This window comes from Lactuca saligna, chromosome 2 (genome assembly GCF_052625555.1).
Source record: "Lactuca saligna cultivar CGN05327 chromosome 2, ASM5262555v1, whole genome shotgun sequence".
Classification (NCBI taxonomy): domain Eukaryota; kingdom Viridiplantae; phylum Streptophyta; class Magnoliopsida; order Asterales; family Asteraceae; genus Lactuca; species Lactuca saligna.
The window spans coordinates 50,751,426-50,759,310 of NC_136418.1; the positions used below are offsets into that span (position 1 = coordinate 50,751,426).

The 7,885-nt window shown below is 41.3% G+C and overlaps 1 non-coding gene across 1 annotated transcript; it reads right to left on the reverse strand.

The window, feature by feature from the left end:
• Positions 1–7,348: 7,348 nt before the first annotated feature.
• Positions 7,349–7,455, reverse strand: LOC145033139 (small nucleolar RNA R71). The gene has a single exon (XR_013677378.1). It is a non-coding gene; the product is annotated as a small nucleolar RNA R71 (small nucleolar RNA).
• Positions 7,456–7,885: the final 430 nt, after the last annotated feature.

Genomic DNA, 7,885 nt, shown 5'->3' on the forward strand with positions numbered 1-7,885 from the left:
ATACAAAAATTAAATGAAAGTAGTATGCTACAATAAACAAATCAACAGAAGTACATTGCTGTTTCTTGCATTTTAACCCAAGAGTTTAGAAGAATCAATATCAACATATACCTCATCTATGCTCTTTGCATTCTCAAGTTTATTATGCATAACATGCCAATTTTGTTCAAGAACCTAAAAGAAGATAAAAGAGTATGTTATTCAATCATAATAATATAAAATCACTTCTATCTTCGTTATTTAACAAAAGAATTAAAGAGAGATAAATAGCCACATTAACATCGGTTTAATAAATAAATAGGAAATAGTAATATATTTATATTTCTTTACCCATAATAGCAACATACTCATAACATGAAACTTACACAATATACTTCATTTTTTACATAAGATACTTACCTTTTTATTGATAATAATTATATATTGTTATTATTAGTAAGGAAATGTAAGTACATTGTTATTTATAAACTTAAGAACATGGTTTTTATTTTTACCTCAAATGTTAGATAATGTAGAAGGCTATTTAAAAACTTAAGCATATTCCTGCATAGTATTGATGATGTAGTTTCATTTATAGGTTAATCTCATAAAAGACCTTATATTTTGTGTTTTTCTGGATTGAATCTCATTTTTTTTCATGATATATTTTTTTCATTTTTTGCGAAAAACCCTCAGCTTTGTCTCTTTTTTTCGAAAAAAAACCCACAACCTTCTAAATGTTTCCAAATAAATCCTCAACTTTTTTTGGCTTTTCCTAGGAAAAAAACTCACATTATACAACTTTTTCTAGAAAAAAAATGACTAAAAGGGCTGGATCGAAAAAAAATGAACAAATGCAAGGTCTTTTTCATTAAAAAAATTAAGTTGAGGTTTAATTGTAACACCGTAAAAATTTAAACAATTTTTCACATTTTCAAAATACATTTCCATTCAATATTATTATAAAGATCTCAATGTATCACATCTCAAATCCATAAAACATATCCCAAGATCAAAAACATATAAACTCCGCGCGTGTGTACGAATCATGCCGGCGCCGTCCCGCGATCATCACTAGTACCTGAAACACATAACACATAACACTGTAAGCATAAATGCTTAGTGAGTTCCTCAAAATACCACATATAACACATACTAGCCACTCGAGACTATAATTCTGTAGGCCCGTGGGCCCTAGCTCTGTAGACCCCATGGTCCTAACTCTGCGAACCTTCCGGTTCTAACTCTGTAAACTCTGATATACACACAACATAAATCACATAGAAATAATGCAGTGCAACACATCACATAAGTAGCATACAATAACTCTATCACATAACTCTAATTACCACTCAAGGTAAAGTATAGTGAGAAGACTCACCTTGGGTAACTCGGTAAATCTCTGACTCGGTAAAATCTGGTCTAGCCTCCGCCTAATCACGTCGAACAAATACTCTAATCAATATAACTCTAAAGGCTAGAATAAGTCCTCCTTTGGCACTCTCAGAAGGGTAAAAGACCATTTTACCCCTCTCATAACTCAAAGGCCCCATTATGGACCAAACCCTAAAAGTCAACCAAAAGTCAACTCTCCGGGTTACGCTGCGCGTACCAGATGTGTACGCTGGGCGTACCTGGCAGTCTCTCAGAATCGGGGAACGCCACCCCTTACGCTGTGTGTAATGGGATTACGCCCGGCGTAATGCCCAGTTTCAGTCCTTTAGCTCTTAGGGTCTTAAACAGTTAAGACCCACGTCCAACTTTTAGATCTGACCATTCCTAAGCCTCTTAATCCATAAAGTCGATGACTTTAAGCCTTTGCATGGCTGAACAAGTCACTAACACCCATAATATTCCATTTCCTAACCTTAGAAGGCTCCATACTCAAACATGCCCTCGTATCAACGATCAAGATGGAAACTTTATGGATCTATAACACAAATACCACTGAAAAGGGACATATCTCGGACCATGGAGCACCTCACACTCATAAAGTCTCCACCTTTGGGGTTTTTAACCATGGAAATGGCACATGCAACAATAAACCAAAAAGAAGAGGAAAATTTTGAACTTTATACCTCTAAATGCAGCTGTCTTCTCTATAGATCTCAGATCAAAACTTGCACTTCAAGCTCTAGCCTCCACAAGCTCCTTTCCTTCTTCTTCACTAACACACCAAGGCACTTTTAGCTCCAAAACACACACACACACACACTAAGGACGATGTAAGTCTCTCTCTTAGGGTTTCACTCATTGCTATGGAGGCTGAGAAATGAGCCTTAGCATCCTTTAAATAGTGCACAAGTCATATTAGGGTTTTGCACCTGGGCCGGGTACGCCCGACGTAACTCTGGGTACGCCCAGCGTACCTTGGCAACATCGCGTCCAAAATAAGCGCATGAGTATGCGCAACGTACTCTTGAGTACACCCAACGTACTTATTTGCCATATATTTCCTCTTAAGGGCTAAACTTGACAACTCGGAAAAAAAGGATGGTTAAATAGTTTTACCTGAATCTCGGGATGTTACAATTCTCCCCCACTAGAACCAGACTTCGCCCTTGAAGTCTCATGCTGTAAACAACTACGGGTGCTGCTCCCATTGAACCTGAACCAGGGGCACCTCCTTGTTCATCAGAACCTTGATCCTTCGATCCACAATCGCGATTGGCCTCTCAGCATAATTCAGGCTCGCATCCACCTGTATATCCTCTAATGGCACCACTGCCGACTCATCGGCTATACACTTCCTTAGTGGAGACACATGGAAGGTGTCGTGAATTTGGCTTAACTCCGCAGGTAGCTCCAATCGATATGCTACCCTGCCCACCCTCGCGATCACCCTAAACAGACCAATATATCGGGGCCCTAGCTTGCCCCTCTTCCTGAATCGGATCACTCCTTTCCAAGGAGATACCTTCAAGAGTACAAAATCTCCGACCTGAAACTCGAGCTCGGACCGTCGCCTGTCCGCATAACTCTTCTGGCGACTCTGAGCGGTCAACAACCTCTGTCTGACTTGCTGTATATGCTCTGTCGTCTGAAGCACTATCTCTGTACTACCCATCACATGTTGCCTTACCTCACCCCAACAAATGGGAGTCTGACACCTCCTCCCATACAAAAGCTCAAAGGGTGGCATACCAATGTTCGAGTGATGGCTGTTGTTATAGGAAAACTCAGCCAAGGGTAGATATGTGTCTCAACTCCCTTCAAAGTCCAATATACATTCCCGAAGCATGTCCTCGAGCATCTGAATCGACCGCTCGCTCTGCCCATCAGTCTGTGGGTGGTATGCGGTACTAAAATGCAGCCTCTTACCCAACTCCTCATGAAATTTCTTCCAGAATCTGGAAGTGAAATGTACATCTCGATCTGAGAAGATCGAGATCGGTACTCCATGCCGCGATACCACCTCCTTCACGTACAACTCTGCCAGCCTCCAGCAGAAGAGCTCTCGCTGATAGCAAGAAAGTGAGCGCTCTTCGTCAACCGGTCCACAATCACCCAAATTGCATCGACACCTCTTGCAGTCCTTGGAAATTTGGTGATAAAATCCATGGAATCTATTCCCACTTCCACTCGGGAATCTCTAATGGCTGCAACTTACCATACGGATGCTGGTGCTCGGCCTTAACCTTACGACAGGTCAAGCACCTCTCTACAAACCATGCGACATCCCTCTTCATACAGGGCCACCAATACTCTATTTTCAGGTCCAAATACATCTTAATGGCCCCGGGATGGATCGAGAATCTCGATCTATGTGCCCCCTCCATCAAGATGGTACGCGTTCCGCTCACAAACGGTACCCAAATCCGACCCTGAAAGGTCATAAGCCCTCGGCTATTGGTAATGAACTCCGATACCTGCCCGATACCCGCTCTCTCTTATGGTTCTCCGGCCTCACGACCTCAGTCTGGGCCCTTCGAATAGTGTCCAACACCGGAGTCATCACCATCAATCTCATACAAACGTCTCGTATCGGGACGCTCTCCGCCCTACGGCTCAGGGCATCGGCTACCACATTAGCCTTGCCTGGGTGGTACAGGATCTCACAATCGTAATCCTTTACCACATCTAACCATCTCCTCTGGCGCATGTTCAGATTGGGCTGATCCATCAAGTACTTCAAGCTCTTATGGTCCGTGTATATGGTACACCGAACCCCATACAGGTAGTGACGCCAGATTTTGAAGGCGAACACTACTGCCCCCAACTCCAGATCGTTGGTGGGATACCTCGTCTCGTGAGGCTTCAGCTGTCTCGATGCGTATGCTATCACATGCCCTCTCTGCATCAGCACCACTCCCAGCCCCGATATCGATGCGTCACAATACACCACAAAGTCCTCCATCCCCTCCGGAAGAGCTAACACTGGGGCTTCGCACAGTCTCTGGCGAATTGTCTCGAAGGAGGCCTGTTGCTCTGGACCCCATGAAAAAGCAACACCCTTCCGAGTCAACCTGGTGAGTGGCACGACGATCTTGGAGAAATCCCTGATAAATCTCCGGTAATAGCCTGCCAACCCTAAGAAAATCCTGAACTCGGTGGGTGATCTCGGCACCTCCCAACGCATCACTGCCTCAATTTTGGCCGGATCGACCAATATCCCTTTCTGGTTAACGAGGTTCCCCAGGAACTGGACCTCTCGTAACCATAAATCACACTTGGAGAATTTGGCTTAAAGCCTCTCCGATCTCAGAACTCCGAGGATCTCCCTCAAATGCTCCTCATGCTGCTCTCTGGATCTCGAATACACTAATATATCATCGATGAACACGATCACCGAGCGATCCAACATCGGCTTGTACACTCTGTTCATGAGATCCATGAACGCCGCCGGTGCATTGGTGAGCCCGAAAGGCATCACCACGAACTCGTAATGTAACGAGTCCTGAACGCTGTCTTCTGAATATCCTCATCTCGCACCCTCATCTGATGATATCCATACCTCAAATCGATCTTGGAGAACCAAGATGCCCCCTGTAACTGATCGAACAAATCGTCGATCCTCGGCAAAGGGTAACGGCTCTTGACCGTTGATATGTGCATAATTAGTTAATTATTTAGCATACATTTTTATTCATTTTTAACTAATTATGTGTATAATATGGACAAAAGGTACTTAATACTGGTTAAATTTTGTTTTCAGTCCAAAAGACATGCTTGGGAATAAAAGGGAACAAGGGGAAGAAATTAGAGACCAAAGAATAAAGATTGAGGGACAAAAGCTTACCTACTCGGCGAGTCCATTAGAATATTCCAGAAGATAAGCCACTACTCCTGATTTGAGACGGATAACTAAGAACCTACTCGGCGAGTTGGGTCTACTACTCGCCGAGTACACCCTGTTTTGAGATAGTTATAAAAACCGAGCCTTTATCCAATGGGGATACTTTTCTGGCGTTTTTTGAAGATCCATCTGCGATTGAGAACCCTGGAAGGCGCTGAGGAACTCTAATCTTCAACCTTTTGAAGAATCAAAGCAACTAGGTTAATCATTCCACTTAGCTTTAGGAATTAAGTATGTCTAGCCTAGTTAAACTTGTTTTTGTGTTTGTTTTTACTGCAACTATGAGCTAAATACGTTTTTGTTTCTGTTTGGGGAATACCAAGGAACTCCTATGGTTTAATTCTTAGCTTTTGATTAATTGTTTATTGGTGATTTATTAAATTAAGTTTGTTAAAGAACCTTATGCATTAATCACAACTATTTTCTGTTAATTGGAAGACAATTAAGCTGCATGAACATCTCTTAGTTGTTAACCTCATATGTCTATGTGAACACTTAATCATATGCTTAGGAATAATGAATATGAAACTTAGATTAGCAAGATAATGGGTAGATTAATGTGTGAGCTTGTTTGAGAAACCAGCAAACAAGAAGTTAATTGAACCACTAATTTGATTAACCATTACAAATCTTATTTAATCCAAATTATTAATCTAGGGAATTAATTAGTTTAAACACTTGATCACTGCTTGAATTAATTAATTGTCTAAGGGTTAGGAGTAATGAACATGAACCTAACCACTATAGTTGGTAGCCAATAACAATTATTCTATCATAAATTCAAAATAACCATAGGAGTGAATTGGTTGAACCTAAATAGAAACATCTTTATCAAATTTGGTGAATTAGTTGTTTGCTTTAGTTACTTAGTTAATTAAGTGTTTTTGTGGCGTGTTTAAGTTTCTAGTATTGCAAAACTAGAGAAAAACCTTTTACTTTCATTAATTGCTTAGTTAAAATTAGCCATTAGTTTAATTTTCCGTTCCCTGAGTTCGACACCATACTTATCCAACTATACCATTAAAAGACAGGTTCACTGCCTTTGTGTGCTAAATTTATTAATAAAAAGTAGGAATAAAACAAGTGCATTTTACACACATCAAGTTTTTGGCGCCGTTGCCGGGGAACGGTTCTAAATAATTAATCTAATCCCTAATTTTTTCGATCCTTTGTGTGAGTTTACTGGCACAAAGTTAATTTATTGCAATTTAGTAGTTATAAATTAGGTTTTAGCATCTGTTTTAGTTTTAATATCGAGTTTATAATTTCTTCAAAATTACACTGATACTCGCTGAGTGCAGTCGCACCTACTCGGCGAGTACAAGTGTATTTGGCAGATTAGTTTTCGATTTTTTTAGTACATCTTTTTGTTCTTTTTATGTTTTTATCTTGTTTATTTCAGGACTTTCATGACCAGAGGATCAAACACCCCGCTGGTACCCCCGTTTGAAGATCCTGAATCCGCATTGAAAAGGAACAAAGGAAAGGACGTGGAAATCTCGAGTACACCAAAGAAGTCACCTTTTTCCAATTTGAAGACTGTTTTTGGGAAAAAGAAGAGCAGCAAATTAGGAGCATCCAACGCTTCTTTAGTAATCGACGAACCAGTTAAGGAAGATATTGAGTACGAGACCGAGGAAGAAGAGGAGCCTACATACGAGCACGAATCCGATTCCGAGGAAGAGTTAGCTATCACTATGGCTAACATTGATGAAATTCCCATGGGGGAATGGAAGAAGAGGATGCGTGACGACATTGGCCCGGGACTTGTGCGACCCGCAATTCCCGCAACTGCTACTTTCAAGCTCAAGGGTCATATCCTATCTTTACTTAAAGAAATACCTTTTTTATGGAAAAGACCACGAAGATGCCTACAAGCATTTGGATGAAGTCAATGATGTAGCTGACTACTTCAATGTGCCTCGCGAGACTCAGCTACTTCGCATGCTTCCAGTGACATTCAAAGGTGTTGCAAAAGACTGGCTCAAGTCACTTCCTCCCGGATCAGTCACCACATGGGCCAAGATGAAAGAAGAATTCATTGATCACTTTTGCCCACCTTCCAAGATAGCCAAGTTGAAAAAGGCCATTGCTAACTTTGAACAACAAGCTGGAGAGTCGCTATATGAAGCTTGGGAGAGGTACAAGAGCTTACTAAGAAACTGCCCGCACCATGACTTAAACAGCCAGCAAGAAGTCTCCATCTTCTATGATGGAGTCAATGTCACAACTAGACAGTTACTTGACTCGCAAGACCCACTCACAAAGAAGCCGCCCCCGGTGATCAAAGAATTGATTGAAGAATTCTCTAAACACTCTAGAGAATATCACAACCGTAGACATGATGTCACTAAAGGAGCCACATATGTAGCTACTGAAGACTTATCCACGGTCATGACTATGTTAAAAACCATGGATAGGAGGATGGATAAAATGGACCAAACGATCCATGCTATTCGGGTGGGTTGTGAAAACTGCAATGGACCTCACTTCACTAGAGACTGTGATTTAGATGAGAATGGCAACAAGAAGGTGCAAGTTTGTTACTCAAGTGGAGACCGATATGATGAAGACTGGCGCAAACAAAAGAAAGAGTGGCTCCCATATGAA